The following is an 18,555-nucleotide window of genomic DNA, read 5'->3' on the forward strand; positions in this document are numbered from 1 at the left end:
GGGAAAGTGTGTGTGTCTGTTAGTTTCTCCGTCTTTCACGGCAAAACGGAGCGACGAATTGACGTGATTTTTTAAGTGGAGTTCGTTGAAGAGATGGAGTGACATAGGCTACTTTTGTCTCTTTTGCGCGAGCGAAGCCGCGGGCAAAAGCTAGTATTTTATATATTTGTTTAATAACCGATAGATTTCCCAAGAAAGATTGTCTGAAGAAAATCAATAGGTACCTTATGCGTCTGACAAACAAAACTGGATTAATATTTGTTTTTAACCGTCGCCTCATATCTCTCAAGAAGGACGGTTATCAAGTCGTCTGTATGTTTTTTTTTAATGTTTGTTCCTCGATATCTCCGTCGTTACTGGACCGATTTTGAAAAGTTTTTTTTTGATTGAATGTATATGCATACAGCTTGGTCCCATTTTTCTCAGAACCCAGTTCTGATGATGGGATCCTGGAGAAATCGAGGGAACTCCTCGAATCTGAAAGGCATACATATGGTGATTTTTGTGTTTTTAAAGGAACAGCATGCATTTAGGTACGGAAAAGTGACATTTGGTGCAGTGGAACTGCTGATGATGGCCAGAACGGAACTCTTCAAATCTGAACGGCACGCTTATAGTGACTTTGGTTTTTTTATAAGAACAGCATGCACTTTCACCCAGAACAATGACATTTGGTGCAGTGGAATTGCTGATGATGGTCAGAACCGAACTCCTCAAATCTGAATGGCACGCTTATAGTGACTGGTATTTTAATAAGAACAGCATGCACTTTCGTCTAGAACAGTGACATTTGGTGCAGTGGAACTGCTGATGATGGCCAGAACCTAAACTCCTCAAATCTGAACGGCACGCTTATAGTGACTTTGGTATTTTAATAAAAACAGCATGCACTTTCGTCCAGAACAGTGACATTTGGTGCAGTGGAACTGCTGATGATGGCCAGAACCGAACTCCTCAAATCTGAACGGCACACTCATAGTGACTTTGGTATTTTTGGAAGAAAATCATGCATTTAGTTCAGAACAGTGACATTTATTTAGTTATGTTTGTTAAGCAACTACTTATTGACTTGAAAGTCAAAGTTTGTCAAGCTTCGATTTCTTATAATATAATCGGATTCATGAGGAATTGAGGAAACTCCTCAAACCTTAACGTTATACGTATATTCATTTCTGGTGCCATCTAATAATTAAAGCATTAAAAGCAGTTTTAAGAAATACTTACACATTTCTACATAATCCAACATTCGCAAGTAGCTTTCACCAGAACCCGAAAGGCGACGGTTTTTTTTTTCTTAAAAATTATTAAACGTATTATTTGTTGCCGGTCTGGCGCAGTCGGTAGTGACCCTGCCTGCTACGCCGCGGTCCCGGATTCGAATCCCGGTAAGGGCATTTATTTGTGTGATGAGCAGATATTTGTTCCTGAGTCATGGATGTTTTTGTTTGTAAGTATTTATTACATATATCGTTTGAGTACCCACAACACAAGCCTTCTTGAGCTTACCGTGGGCCTCAGTCAATCTGTGTAAGAATGTCCTATAATATTTATTTATTTATCACATTTATAACTGTCAGTGTGGGAGCACCATTATATCGAGTGTCGTTGTAGTTGTATGCGTCCGTGATGACATCACTCGACACGCTGATCGTTCGCATGTACACATCGTCTGTGGGGTTCCAGAACTTGCGACAGACGTATGCAATAGCAATACAATCGTCCGGCATGTCCATTCTCCTTCCTTCTTATATCTGTGACTAAAAGTATTAAAACCAAATAAACACACATAAGTGGGTAATATATCACAGGGTGGCAAGCCGAATGGCACAATCGCTCACGAAACGCTCACGAAACAGCGCTAAGATATCTATCTCTATCGCGCTTGCGTGGCGCGACAGAGCCAGCGGCGTATATATTCACTGGTATCAGTCCGCAGGAAATAAGCACAATGGCTACTTTAACCGCCAACTTTGACGTTTGTGTGTTTAGCCGACCCCGCAAAGACCTTCTACTACGAGTTTTCATCTTTAGAATAAAATACGTTACTCGTACCAGGCGGCGTTAGGGTAGGGTTAGAGTGACCGCCCAGCACGGGAAGCATGGTCGCGCGATAGACGATAAAATATCAGGCCGTCCCTATCGCACTTACAAATAGTGCGATAGGGACGGCCTGCTATTTTATCGTCTATCGCGCGACCTATGCTTCCCGTGCAGAGCGCCGAATATAAATGGACTAAGAGCCCAGAGTCGCCAGACCTGCCTCATTTTCTCAAGCCATTTTTTTTTTTTGCTGTAAGGTTTTTTTTTTTAATAAACACTAACGTCCCTCAAATTTTCAAGGCTGATTTTTATATAAATGATTATCATATCGTTACAGTCTTTTCTAACACATATATAAATATCAGCCTCGAGAATTTAAGAAAAGTTAGTGTTAGAAAAAAAACCTTACAGCAAAAAAATGGCTTATAGTAAAGTTAAATCATTTTCGAGAAAATTCATATTTAATGAATTCAGTTTTTTTTCTGCGGAACCACTAAGAATTTTTCAACAACGCTTGGTACAGTTACACTACTAGACGTATGTAGAAAAAAAAACCAGCCCATTATCATTAAAAGGGCATTTTTCCTTAGCTTATCCTGCTACGGCCTTTAAAATTAATGTTTAAAATCTACACTAGTTACCTACTTATTTAAATTTCGACATAAAACGCTAGGCTACCAGCACCAGCGCTTTTTTTAAATTATAATTGAAAAAAATCACACTATTATGTGTGCTACAAAACATCGAAAATTCGTGGTAGGAGGCTTAGGTCAACAACTCGGGAAGTTTCCAACTTCCACAACCGCCTTCCTGAGCTGTTCCACTGCGCGAAATTAGTTTTTATTTTGTTTCATAAATAACAAAGTTGGCAATTACCAAAGGGCTTGTGAATTTGATGAGAATGGTGCCCAAGTTTGATATTTAATGTTTAAATAAGTTTTATAATCATATTTGGGCATATTCGCGAGAATAAACACCATTTTTTTTTTCTAAGGTACCTAGGTAAATTTTATGCTCAGAATCAGGAGCCCTTTCGATCTAGGACAAAAAAACAAGAGACAAAAAAACTCCCAAAATATTCTATTATTTTGCATACTTTCCGCTTTGTACCCGCCATACAAAGTGTTTGAAAAATGGTAACGAAATGGAATAATTAAATTTGGGACGTTTTTTTTTTCACCTAAGTACTACTAAGTAGGATCGAAAGGTCTCGTGATTCTGAGTAGGAAAAACATTAAAATTTACCCATTTTAAGAAAAAAGTTTTTGAATTCATTTTTGCGAAAATGCCCAATTTTAAAACAATGTAGATAAGAGTTTTAAATCATTCACGGTTATTTTTTTATTAGAGTTAGGTACATTGACTGAGATATAGACTGATTCTTTTTGATTACTGTCGACAAAAACGGGGACATCGGGATCTCGACAAAAATCAATACGTTTTTTGCAAAAATTTCATTTTTGGCGCAAGCTCTTACCGCAGACTGTACCTTTCTTTCAACAATCATCGACTGCTCTCCGACACGTTATTAAAAACCCCTTACTCGATGGGAATACGACGTTTCATAACAGTGTTCCTATAACCACCTTTCTGCTCCATCATGAGATTAGTTCCATGATACCATAATATTGCATTGTCACGTGATTTACATATGTGTGCAAAAATTTCAGGTCAATCGGAAACCGGGAAGTGGGTCAAATTTAGCTTATACGTTTTGACCCAAACCAACATACCTACTAACAAGGCAAGTATTATAGAATAAAAGCTTGTAAAAAGATTATCACGGTCTATATTCCGGTCCAATATAAGTCTTTATAGAAAGATATTATGAAATATTTTTTGATTTGTTGTATCCCGGCTTCGCCACCAGTGGGCTTGATCGCTTTATCTTAAGTGTATGGTACCTATCTTTTTCAGTTTATAATAATAAATCGAAAATAAATTGCTTGTTTAATTCATTGATTCAGGATCCTACCTAGTTACAATTACAAAGATAAACCTTGCCCTTTCCAGTGCTCCTATAAAGGGTTCAGTAAATTTCCCCCCGCGAAATTCGTTAAAGAGTTTCACCGCAAGTTAGGGTTTTAAATTAAGTTTGTTTGATATTAATCCTGCGAAATCATTTTATTAATCTAACTCTGTTTGCGAATTCTCGAGAAGCTTATTGGAAATATATTTTCTTAATAAAGATATTCAGCTTTTGCTCCTGGAAACTAGAGCACTTAAATTTAAAAACCAAGATGATTTTAGTTGAAGAATTAATATTAGGTACTTAGTACTACAAAATTATACCTACTATGATTATACAAAAGCCAATAAGCAATACAAGTATAAAATAAGTGCTTAATAACAAAAAGAGCCCTATAAATAAGTCCCTTTGTCGTCAGGTCGTCACATACCTCACAATCAGTTTAGTTCATTTGAGTTAAGTTGTTCATAGTGGTCATATGTCTTATCTTCACCGCACATTTGAGAAATTATCGGATCCGTATACCCCTGCGATCGTAACGACTGAATCACTTGATTGTTCAAGACCAAGTCCGATTGATAGTGATCTGAATACGCGCTGATTTTCTTGATCACTCCGTTCTGGACTACTATTTCCCAGCTCCAGAAACCGGGTTGCCGGCGAACAAACTTGATGTATGTAGTAGCCCTTTTTTATGCAAGTTAGAAAGTAATATTTCCCCGTCAGGCCCCATAGCGAAGATCGCTGCAGGGCCCGACCGGCCTTCATCTGCATCGCTGGTGTCGACCAAAATATCAAACGCATTGTACAACTTGCCATTCTTCACATGAACACTTAGTAGTGCTCTTTGATGACTATTGTAATAAGTTACAACGGGGGGACACCTGGATTTACTCTGCCATTTGCACACCGTGTCTTCAGCCTTATACCGGCCTTGCATTTGGTATGTTCCGTAGACGAATACCATACTGAGAATTTCAGTGTGATTTCCGTAGTCGGAACAATCCGTGTTGTTTGGCCACTTACAAGTGTAAATTCCTTTTTCATTTTCTAATGTATACAAAACGTCATTGAATATTGCCACTTCTCTGGGATTAGTGTAATTTAATGGAACGGACTCACAGAAATTGGCCGCGTCATCAGTTTTCTTAATGCAATTCCATAGGCGGCCATCCCATGTTACAGCAAACAAATTACTGGCCACTCCAGCGAAACCCATAATACCGGAGCTCATGGTATATAGCAATGAGCAGTTTTTATTTTCTCCTAAGGAACAACTCAATAGTTGCCCATTGCATAATCCAGCGTAGATTGTGTCATTCATCGTAATTAAAGAGTAGATGGGATTTCCTATTACATGAAATGGCTGGCAGCTGTTCAGTTCATCCTGCTGACACTTCAATATAGTGCCATCATATAGACCTGCGTATAGATATCCACTCGCAATCGACAGAGCCTCGATTGCTGATTGACCGGTCTGGAAAGTCGTGCACGAACTTTTTTGATGTAACTCGCATCTGTATATTGAACCGGAGTCTACACCAGCATACAAGAACTCGCCAGTCACAAACAAAGAGTAGACATGGGAACCGAGGTTCACAAAGGTCTCGCACACGTGTGGATTCTCAACTTGACAACGCAGCACTTCTCCACCAGTCTTCCCAACCAGCATTACAGCGGGGGTAGAGTATATAGCTTCTGGGGTATCGATACGCACGTTCATGACGTTAACAAACGGTGACGTAGTTATGTTGATGCGAGTGTATGACACGGAGCTGTTGTCTTCACATCTCGAATGCTGGTCATCTTGTATTGGTGAAGCAGATACTGCTACCAGTAGGGATACGAAATAAATCGGCTTCATAATGAAGCGTTTACGCGATATGAGTAACATTTTTGAACTGAGTCGTCCTACCAGTGTTTCCTGTAGGCAGGCATACAAATAAGAGATAAGCGACTCTTGCGATTGTGGGGGTCACATGGATAGTTATGTTTATATACGATATAAAAACCGGCCAAGAGCGTGTCAGGCCACGCTCAGTGTAGGGTTCCGTAATTTCCCTTCCGTCGCAAAAAGTGTGACACTAAATTTGGTAACTCATTATGGTAAATAATATAAAAACTACATAAGTTTAATGTAATTTTGGATTGCGTCAACCGATTTTAATATATTCGGTAAGGGCCCTCAGGAATATTTATATTTGGTAGTGCTCTGATTGCACTTGTTAACTGTATGGGCTTGTTTTTGTCACGTGGTTTTAAAAAAAATTAACGCTATTATTATTTAAGTAGGTATGGCACTATTTAAGTAGATAGACATTCTCGAATGAGTATTTTATTTAATAATAAACCAAGTTGTAAGGGTTTACAAATGCGACGAAACACTTCTAGAAAAGTTAGGTTCGTTTTAGCGATGAAACGAAGGGGTCCTTTAGTATGCTACCAGAAAAGGGGAGGAAGCATCATTTACCACACAAAAGCATCTGTCTTGTCCTATTTCAATTATATCTGTCGAAATGATTCAGTCTCAACCCAACGCCGTTTGCAGATGACATATTGTTATAGCTTACAACATAGGCGCTTCAAGAACATATTCTAAGAAGGTAAGCACTAGTTATAATATATTTATTTTCCCCTCACTAGCTCGGAAAGACGTGTTTTGTCCTTTAATACCAGCGGGTAAAAACGCATTTTATCCACTAGTGGATAAAGTAATTTGACCTTGAATAGGGGCAAATTTTCTGCTTTAAAATTGATAAAAGTGGGTTAATCTAGTGATGAAGATGTTTTACTACCTGTGGAACTACTGGAAGCAGTGATAAACGCGTTTTTTGCGTTGCACTTTTCTCGCTATAGTGAGGGGAAAAGTTTTGTGTTACACACGAGTGCAAATGTATTTTACTTCTCGTGTGTTGAAAAACTGCAAGCTCAGGATTCTAGTCCCACTTCGCTCGTGGTTCAACTATAGAATCCTTTCGTTTGCTCGTTTTTCAATTCCACACTCGGCGTTAAAATACAACTTTGCACTCTTGTATAACAAATAACTATTTCACCACACCAACTGTTTTAAAGGCTTACTTTGCTATTCGAAAACAGATAGCAAAATTGCATTTTATCCACAAGAGTGCAAAGTAATTTCATAAAAATTTTAACTTGATATCTTAAGCTGACTGGTAGAATTTACCTATAAATGATGATGTTGAATCATAAATATTGGATAAATTGATGGATTTGATTTAGTTTCATGTTTTATAGTGAATATTTTGTTCGTGTCGGTGTGGTGAAAAATTATATGTTTCACTCGGTGGCAAAGTTTGTTTAACCTGCGTGCCTTGAAACCCTCGCAACGCTCAAGATTCCACTTTTTGAACCACTCGGTACGCTCGCGGTTCAATATAGGAATCTTTCGCTTGCTCGGGTATCAATATTGGCAGGTGCGGTTAAACAACAACTTTGCCCCCTTGTAAAACAATTGTTATTTGTTATACAAGGGGGCAAAGTTGTATTTTAACGCCGAGTGTGGAATTGAAAAACGAGCAAGTGAAAGGAGTCTATAGTTGAACCACGAGCGAAGCGAGTAGTTCGAGAATAGAATCCTGAACTTGCGAGTTTTTTAACACACGAGAAGTAAAATACATTTGCACGCGTGTGTAACACAAAACTTTTCCCCTCACTATAGCGAGGAAACTACAACGCAAAAAATGCGTTTATCACTGCTTCCAGTAGTTCCACATGTGGTAAATCATCTTTATTACTAGATTCACCTACTTTTATCAATTTTAAATTAGTTAATTTTTGACTTTATTCAAGGTCAAATTACTTTACCCGCTAGTGGATAAAATGCGTTTTTACCCGCTGGTATTAAAGGACAAAACACGTATTTCCGAGCTAGTGAGGGGAAAATAACTAGTTCTTTGAAGACCTTAACACAACGACAGTAAAGTTTATCGGCTCTATTGTCAGGGTGCGTGGACGCGTAGCATATCGGACACACTCTGGGGCGTACCGTTGCTATCTCTCATTGGTGCAACAGAGCCAGTTGCTTTTCGATTGAGAGTATTGTAACTTTGGCTAGGCCGGCCGGCTGAAACTTTTAGAAATAAAAGGATGTTATATTCACACGGTGTAACTCGAATTCCAAAAATTTTAACCATTTTATGAATTATGCCATTTTGTCAAAGTAATTGCAATTTGTTTTACAATTGCAAAAGTAATACCAATATTGATACCCCACAAAGCGAAAGATTCCAGTATTGCGAGGGTTTCAAGGCAAAAATAGGTTTAACAAATTTTGCCACCCGAAGGAATAGTAACTTTAAAGTAACAGGGAAGCCATTGCCAGTTGGTGTGAAATAGTTATTTGTTATACAAGGGGGCAAAGTTGTATTTTAACGCCGAGTGTGGAATTGAAAAACGAGCAAGTGAAAGGATTCTATAGTTGAAGTTGTAGTTCGAGAATAGAATCCTGAACTTGCGAGTTTTTTAACACACGAGAAGTAAAATACATTTGCACCCGAGTGTAACACAAAACTTTTCCCCTCACTATAGCGAGGAAACTACAACACAAGAAAATGCGTTTATCACTGCTTCCAGTAGTTCCACGGGTGGTAAATCATCTTAATTACTAGATTCAACTACTTTTGTCAATTTTAAAGCAGTTAAATTGACTTTATTCAAGGTCAAATTACTTTACCCACTAGTGGATATAATGCGTTTTTACCCGCTGGTATTAAAGGACAAAACACGTGTTTCCGAGCTAGTGAGGGGAAAATGATTTTTGTTTTGTAGGTATTTGTGCATAAAAATGTAACTTTTTTAGCAAACCTATCACCCTGTAAAATAATTCGGTTGACAGAAAAACATTTAGTATATCATTAAGAACTGAAAGGTTCTGCGTAGCCTGACGCTCCTGTTCGCTAACCCACCAGAACATAGTCTACCTTTCTCCGATGGAGCGTGAAAATCAATCGACGCTGTTTGTCTCTGTGCCCACAAAGGAGGCGCCCGCTCGGCAACTTTTGTGTGGAGCCTTGATGAGGGTTGGCTTCTCAGTTCATAGTAAATATAAATATATAAATAAATATAAATATAAATGTGTATGTATGTGTATAGGCGACTATGGGATATGGGGTAAATTGTGGCGTAGGCGAGAGGCTGGCAACCTGTCACTGCAATGTCACAGTTTCGTTTTCTTTCAACCCCTTATTTGCCAAGAGTGGCACTGAAGCTTTAGTAGTTTCATGTGTTCTGCCTACCCCTTTATAGGATACAGGCGTGATTGTATGTATGTATGTATGTATGTAAATATAAATGTATTATAGGACATTCTTACACAGATTGAATGAGGCCCACGGTAAGCTCAAGAAGGCTTGTGTTGTGGGTACTCAGACAACGATATATATAATATACAAATACTTGTATACATAGAAAACATCCATGACTCAGAAACAAATATCTGTGCTCGTCACACAAATAAATGCCCTTACCGGGATTCGAACCCGGGACCGCGGCGTAGCAGGCAGGGTCACTACCGACTGCGCCAGACCGGTCGTCAATATGTAATCCGATTCGGCTATAAGAATATGATACGGTTTTTAAACGGTTTTGATACGACTTAAACGATCTTCCGATCCGTTCCGTCTTTGTACAAAAGTTGTAACCACCCATCATCATCATATTATTTAAGAGCCAGGCTCTTGTCTGTGGAGTAATCGCCATTCCGTTCTTTTCTCTGCCGCTTTTTTGAGGTCCTGATACGTCACTACGTTGGTCTTCTCTTTAAGTTGGTCTAAAAACGCACGCCTCGGTCTTCCCCTGCCTCTCCTCTTTTCTATTCGCCCTTCGATTATTGATTTTATGTAAGTATCGTGCCGTATCAGGTGCCCCAACATGTTTCCCCTTCTATTTTCAATTATTGTTAGCAGAGATCTCTTCTCTCCGACTTGCTCCAATACTTGTTCATTTGTTTTTCTCTCTTTCCAGCTTATACCTTCCATTCTTCTCCACGTCCACATTTCAAAAGCCTTCAGTCTGTCTCTCTCGCGCTGAGTTAGTGTCCACGTCACCACCCAAAACCCCAAAAATATACAAATTATATGTTATTTTTTTAGGGTTCCGTAGTCAACTAGGAACCCTTATAGTTTCGCCATGTCTGTCTGTCCGTCTGTCCGTCCGTCCGTCCGTCCGTCCGTCCGTCCGTCCGTCCGTCCGCGGATAATCTCAGTAACTGTAAGCACTAGAAAGCTGAAATTTGGTACCAATATGTATATCAATCACGCCAACAAAGTGCAAAAATAAAAAATAGAAAAAAATGTTTTATTAGGGTAGCCCCCCTACATGTAAAGTGGGGGCTGATTTTTTTTTTCATTCCAACCCTAACGTGTGATATATTTTTGGATAGGTATTTAAAAATGAATAAGGGTTTACTAAGATCGTTTTTTGATAATACTAATATTTTCGAAAATAATCGCTCCTAAAGGAAAAAAAGTGCGTCCCCCCCCCCCCTCTAACTTTTGAACCATATGTTTAAAAAATATGAAAAAAATCACAAAAGTAGAACTTTATAAAGACTTTCTAAGAAAATTGTTTTGAACTTGATAGGTTCAGTAGTTTTTGAGAAAAATACGGAAAACTACGGAACCCTACACTGAGCGTGGCCCGACACACTCTTGGCCGGTTTTTTAGTAAGTAAAGTACATAATAGGTTGCTAAATGTGCCTATAATAGGTTTACACACACAGCTACCTATAACAAATAGGTAGGTGTGTGTGTAAACCTATTAATTTATTCCCACAGGATCAGCAGAGGTTTCACAGATAAAGTGTGCTGAATAATCAGTGTTGAGTTGAAGGGCTCGACATTATACTGAGTGGTTTTAATTTTGCAATCATTAAAACTTGTCGACACCGTACATTTCAAAAGAAGTTAATGTCTAACTTTATTCGCGCACCACATGGGTATTTCATCAGCATCACATGTTGCAAATTATAAATGATAATTTTGTTTCATACAGATTTCAACTAAAGTTATGATATATTTGAGTGACCCTGCCTACTACGCCGCGGTCCCGGGTTCGAATCCCGGTAAGGGCATTTATTTGTGTGATGAGCACAGATATTTGTTCCTGAATCATGGATGTTTTCTATGTACAATAAAATTATAACTATTTGTATATTATATATGTTATGGACCAAGTGATAAATAAAGATAAAAGATAAAAGACATTTATTCATGACGCTCACATTTTAACTAGTGGGTAAAGTAATTTGACTTGAATAAAGTCAAATTAACGTACTAGTAATAAAGATGTACACCTGTGGCACACAAGAATAGGACAAAAAACAGAGAACAGAACATTAAGTAAGTGCGCATCACGAAATGGACCCAACTCAGCATAATGCTAGCTGGAAGCCAGCGCTGGTCTTCCGTAGGGCCCATTCGGTAAAACACTATACATAATGCCCGTGCATTATAGGTACCACTAAAGGTTTACTCTGCTATTCGAAAACAGATTTGCATTTTATCCACAAGAGTGCAAAGTAATTTGTAAGGACCAATGTTGTAGAGCTGTGCAGCTGATTCTAGTGGGCGAGAAATAATAATTCCATGTGTGGCCGGGTGAACAACCATTTATTTTATGTACTCACATCAACGTATGAATCAAGAAGGTATTCAAGAAGACATTTTTTTATATTGTAATCAAACGTTTCCATAGCAACTGCTACATAGACAAAAATAAGGTTTAATTTCTGTTGGATCCTCCAACAATACGGATTTTAACTTGATGTCTTAAGCTGGCTGGTATAATTTACCTATAAATGATGATTGAAAAAATTGATGCATTTGATTTAATTTGATGTTTATAGTTTGTATTTTGTTCGTGTTGGTGTGGTGAAAAATTCTGTGTTTCACTCGGTTGCAAAGTTTGTTTAACCTTCGTGCCTTGAAACCCTCGCAACGCTCAAAATTCCACTTTTTTCAATATTGAAATCTTTCGCTTGCTCGGGTTTAACCGCACGTGCCAATATTTATCAATATTGGCACGTGCGGTCAGTACAGATGGTGTTTTTTCGAGAAGTGGTTAATTATATATGTCGGGTCGAAACTTCGGAGCGCCATCTGTACCTACTGAAAAACGTCGTACGATACACGTGCGAAAAGGAAATTCTTAGCTCGTGTCGATTTAAAACACACTTCGGTCATTTTTTAATTTATCGCCATTCGTTTCAAACTTCCTTTTTTACGCACTTGTATCGTAATGTACCTACTTACTATAATAGTACTTACCTACTGAAAATCGCTGGTCTCGTCTATGCCGTTGCACTCTGGATACAAACACAGCAGTTGCAGTTATAGAATCACTTTATCACTATCGCCTACACGCGACCAAGTCATATCGTCTGCCTTTGCGAAGTTTATTTAGGTCTTACTCCATCCACGTTCCATCGCAAGGCGTTAAATAAATGGAGGTAGTCTTTTCCTTGCCCACGCACTGCCATTTTATGATTTTATCTGGTACTGGTATTATTGTAACACTCGTTTAGGTCCCTTCTTTCCTTCAGATCGTCTTATTTAGTAGTAGCTTTTGCCCGCGGCTTCGCTCGCGTTAAATTCGAAGATTGCGGAATGTTTCATACAAACTTCTGCCCCCCATTTTAGGGAACTGGGGGGGGGGGGGTAAAAAGAGACAATAAGTAGCCTATGTCACTCTCCGTCCCTTCAACTATCTTCACTTAAAAAATCACGTCAATTCGTCGCTCCGTTTTGCCGTGAAAGACGGACAAACAAACAGACACACACACTTTCCCATTTATAATATTAGTATTAGTAATTAAGTATGATTGTAGGTATATTGTAGCATTTACAATTTTTTATTCTTTTGAATTTCTTGTCTGTACTTGGTCTGTTCGATAAAAATTTGACACATGACAAATTGTCATGGATATCAGAGAAGAAATTAATGTAGAGGTTCTATTTCAGAGGTATGTAGGTGCGATTAGGCGGGATTTTGTGCGGGATGCATACAAATGTTTAGGATTAGTTTGTATTTTGGTAAGTATGTACCTACACCGATTTGTAATAGCACAGTCCTTTTTACTACACTACTTCTTCATAACATACCTAGATACCTACCAGTGGCGGGGCGTGAAAATTTTCGTTGGTAAAGCCGGAGGGGTTTTTGGCATCTGTTTTGTATGGACTTCTACAGATACTAGAGAATTTTAGGGAACCCGTTGGGAATCGAGTTGTATCGACGCTCCGCCACTGATACCTACTTACCTACACTTTGCCTAATCTGATGACTATGCTAAACTTGCAGAAATATCTCAGTAACAACGAAATCAACGCAAGGTAATAGATACTTGACGTAGCACTTCCCATCTAAACTTGATATGGTCCCACTCTACCCAACCCAACAAAACACCGATTTTAAAGGCAGTTTTCAACCGATTTCTGACCCCTTATTGAAACACAAGGACGTTATTTTCATAACCCTTTTCCGGGCGTTGGGGTTAAAACCCGCGAAGAGTGTTACATTCAAGTCTGGAGAATCACTTGTAGTACCCATAGATTTAGAATTATTAAACTAGATTGTGGAATCACATTTTTTGCTATACTAAATTGAACCTTATCACTGAGACAGAAAGGTGATCGTATCAGACTAGCGAAAACGGTCCACATGAGAGGGCATTGTTTGGGCGGGTGTCCCTCTCGCACGTGTGGCCAGTGTTAATGAGGTTACCATAGTAGTAGTATTTTTATCTGTATATTACCTGACTTTATAACTTCTTATATTATTTTAGTGTTATATTCAAACTAGGGTTTCGATATATTTCAAAGAATTGGAAAATAATTATAATGTAATTATTTTGATGCCAATAAATCAAAGATTTGTATAATTAAAAAATATGTTCAAATGGGTATTAGTAGATTTGGTAGTAACTTTGAAAATTGGCTGGTATCCCCAATGTATGACAGTGATGACGTTACTGAATAATGTTGACATTGTCAGTAAGTGCGAGAGGGACACCAGCCCAAACAATGACCTCTCATGTGGACACACTTTTTGACCTAACTACTCATTCTGGTTTAACTGTAATTCTGTGGTAGTACCTAGTAGTCCTAGTACTTAATTGGAGTACGTCATCTAAGGGCGACGGATGGGTCTCGCCGTCTGCAGTTCTGCATAATTAATAACAGGATCTAATCGCGTCTGTCTTGCAAATAATACTTAGGTAGGTCCTACTCGTATAGAAATGAATAAACAGATTTAGGGCCAGTTGCATCAACTACATTTGACAGACACATCAGTCATACAGCAGATGTCTAGATGGAACTTCCCATACAATAAAATTTAACGAACGCTTTCGGTGACAGACGGTTTGATGCAACCGGCCCTTAAACGGCAATCAATGTGGCAAACCATCGCTTCTATAAACCGGTTAATACAAAATATGGAATAGTGAATTTCTATCCTCATACGTTATTAATAGTTGCGATAAAGAATTTTAGTATCATCGATCATATCATATAGGAAACTTAAGTTAATTAATTTCACAGAAGTTTTTTTTTTAGTTTGGGCAAGTTTGGGAAAGCTTTACAAATGGGCTTCATCTACATACTTGTGCTTGAGGCCAGAATGAGAAAGTTGTCCTACCTCTACGAGGCATTTTCGCTACATACGGGGAAATCCATGTTACTGCTACCGCCGCGGCGAATGTATTTTAAGTCCATCTTTTGTAACTGTATATTTTTTACTGTGCATTAAAGTTTAAATAAATAAATATAAATAAATCAGTCAATATTGTAAAATAATACCTACGTAAATTAGGCTTGTGTCGTTCACGAACTATGAACTGTTAGGAATAAAATCCCATCAATGACCGAAATGAACTGAATCTTTCCGTGGTCTGAGAATAGGTCTTTGCTCATTTAGTTCAGTATAGGATCGGCGAGCGCGAGCAGTTTGGATCGAGAACGAATGTGTGACTGCGCCGACCGAGAGCGAGAGCTATTGCAGAGCAACAAAAAAAAGTCAAGTTTTCATATTAAACTTCGGTTACTTACAACCTTTCGGCCCGGAATGTTACTATCTATGGACTATTCGTATCATTTTGACACTATTCGGTCCCATTCGTTCTGATCTTTCCGACCGCAGTGGTCGCTGGTCTGGCTGAACTAAATGAGCAAAAGACCTAAAAGAGCGAACTAGTTCGTGGGAGCGATTGAACGAGATCGGAGCGCTCCGATCAACGAACGAAACGGCACAAGCCTAACGTAAATCTAATTGCACATTATTTCGCCGAATTTACATACGCGTTACAGAATTTGATATGAGCTATTAAGCTCTCATCAGGGACCTATTAATACCTCTAATTGACATGTAACAGATACCTACCTAACTTGTAATTGCCGTTCGAAATCACATTATGTTCTGACTGACGTATAGGTACTAGCACGGAGAATCTAGAGGTATGTAGTATGTACCTATTTAGTTCTAGTAATTGCAACTTGATACTTCTGGAACCTGATCAATTTATTTATTTTTCCCCTCACTAGCTCGGAAACACGTGTTTTGTCCTTTAATACCAGCGGGTAAAAACGCATTTTATCCATTAGTGGGTAAAGTAATTTGACCTTGAATAAAGTCAAATTAACTGTTTTAAAATGGATAAAAGTAGGTGAATCTAGTAAGTAGTAGTATTTACCACCTGTGGAACTACTGGAAGCAGTGATAAACGTATTTTTTGCGTTGTAGTTTCCTCGCTATAGTGAGAGGAAAAGTTTTGTGTTACACTCGGGTGCAAATGTATTTTACTTCTCGTGTGTTAAAATACAACTTTGCCCCCTTGTATAACAAATAACTATATTCGTATGGCGCATTTACATAAACTTTCAAACAATATGTAGCTAGAATTATAAGTCCACATTCAGGGTCCCAAGCCACGAGATTGCGTCAGGTGTTAATTTAAACAGGTCTTCCGGAGGGCCTGGGAAAGCATGCAGAGGGCAGCGCTGTATAATGTGCTCAATGGTTTGAGCCTCTTCACCACATTCGCAGAGCGCAGAGTCCCGCCAACCCCATTTATGGCGGAAGTAATTACAGCGCCCGTGACCAGTCCTCAGTCTGTTCACTCGACACCAGAGTTTTCGGGGGAAGTCAAAACCACCTGGCTTCGCTATGGGATCCATGGTTGGCAGTATAGTTCCAGTAGTAGTTTTACTCCACTCATATTTCCAACTCTGTTCGAGGTCAAAGTCAGTCAGTTTTTGGACTGTAACGCATGCTGGGTGGCGAGACTTAAGACGTTGGGGTGGGGGATGGCAGAAGGACTGGTGGCAAGGCAAAGACTGCTGCGCTTGTATATTTTCTGCTTCCCTCTTTACCTGATCAATAAGTAATTTCAAAAAATCTGCCATAGGCCATCACAGCATAGGTAGTTTATTTAGGAAGATTTCCAAGAACAGGCTCGACAAATATCATATGTAATGCCTGCTTACAACATTTTACATGAATCCGTTGAGACACTGCAGTCTGTACAGAACCTCCGAAGTTAAAACCTCACAAATTGAAATGGAGACCTTCGCTAATGTGTGGTCTATAAAGTTTCCGCCTTCTTAGTTAGCATTGGGGCAGAATTAGGCACCGTGCGAACTCGCATGCGATTTTAGTCACATTGCGGACTGTTGAGGTTACATACAATTGAGCGCACCCATGAAATAAGCATAGCTGGGCATTAACTCGTTAATCCGTTAATCGTTAATTAACGAAGTTAACATTTCGGTTAACGGATTAACTTTTAAGTTAACTTTAAAAAATGTTAACGGATTCGTTAACTTCCGTTAAATTTCATCGAGTCCGTTAATCGTTAATCCAGCACCCCAAGCGGCTCGCTGCGCCGCGAATACCACGTCCTGACTGCTACTGTAAAAGCCCGTAGTACGGCAAAACCTAGGATTTATCGGTAAAAGCAGATCCGTCGGTTATAAACAGTCTAAAGACCAATTGGCGACTTTGGATCACTTATTCGAGATCTTCTAAATCTTATTAGACGTGCTAGATCGATCACTAACGCCTTTGTCTTGCGTGGGCGACGGTCGCGCGACCGTCGCCGTCGCGTCTCATACTTCCATATCGATAAGGTTTGATTTCGTATGCGTCGCATCGCCGTCGCGCGACCATCGCGCGACCCTCGCCCACGCAAGCCACGGCGTAACCTGGGAATAGAGTGCAATCATCAGGCATGACAGACAAATCGCGCAACCGACGCATCGAGTTAGAGTCCGGCGGGCTTTAGATTACTCTACCAAGTTATCGTGGCCCACAGCATCGAGTTGTCGTCTCAAATCTCAATCTGAAGAACCGACACACCACGATCGCGACCGCATGAATGACCCAATAATTACCAATCCGAAGTAAAACCTAGGATTTAGCCAACCAACGGCGGTAAAAGCCCGAAGAAACCGTAATTATTACATTTCGGTTTTTTACCGATTGGCGTCACAGGTTTTAATGGTTTTTGGTGGATACTTAGTAAATACAAATACATAATACCTACAGTGAAGTCCTATTTTTATGACGTGTTAACGGATTATCGATTAACTTTAACTTCCGTTAAATCTACCGAAATGGAAATAAGCAATGATCAATGTACGCCAATACGCCATTCACGTAATAAAACTCTCATACGAGTTCTCGTACTGTACAGGCGCTTAATCTCTTACTGTGAGGTATCCCAATGAGCACGATAATACAGTCGCGTTCATTTAGTAAATATGTACCTACGCTCGAAAAATTTTACTAATATTATGGCGCAATTTCATTAGTCGATAACTCGTTCGGTATACAGCATACGAGGAGTCCCCGCAGGCGATATAACAACCAATGAAAGTGGTGTAATTTAATTGGTCGTTAACTCGTTTGGTATGCAGCATACGGGGAGTCGCCGCAAGCGAGATAACAACCAATGAAAGTTACTATTACTATTTAATTTCCCGAATGCGGGCTCTGTGGCATGCGTTCCAGAAATCTCTCGCACCCCGAACGCGGACCCTATCGACTAATGAAAACGTTTCCTCGAATGCGGGTCCTGGGGACCGATTTTTGAATCTCGAGCGCATGAAATTGCCGTTCGAGTCTGTGGAAAACAACGTAAGATTCAAAAATCGGTCCCCTATGGCACGCGTTTCAGAAATCTCTCGTACCCCGAATGCGGACCCTATCGACTAATGAAAACGTTTCCTCGAATGCGGGCCCTGTGGCAGGCGTTCCAGAAATCTCGTACCCCGCATGCGGGCCCTATCGACTAATGAAATTGCGCCATTATGAGCAGAAAAACGTTTTCATGGCATATTTCACAAGTGACAATTGTAGCCCGACAGTGACCCTTCGCCGTTCATTGCCTGTTCAACTATTGTTCAACAAAGAACCCAGTGCCTATTTAGGCACAAAATTGTCAATGTCACTGTGGTGAACTAGCTCACTTTAATATATTATCTAACTGTACGCGACTGTACCATTGGTACCTAACCAAAAGTAACAGCAT

Source organism: Leguminivora glycinivorella, chromosome 18, assembly GCF_023078275.1.
Source record: "Leguminivora glycinivorella isolate SPB_JAAS2020 chromosome 18, LegGlyc_1.1, whole genome shotgun sequence".
NCBI lineage: Eukaryota > Metazoa > Arthropoda > Insecta > Lepidoptera > Tortricidae > Leguminivora > Leguminivora glycinivorella.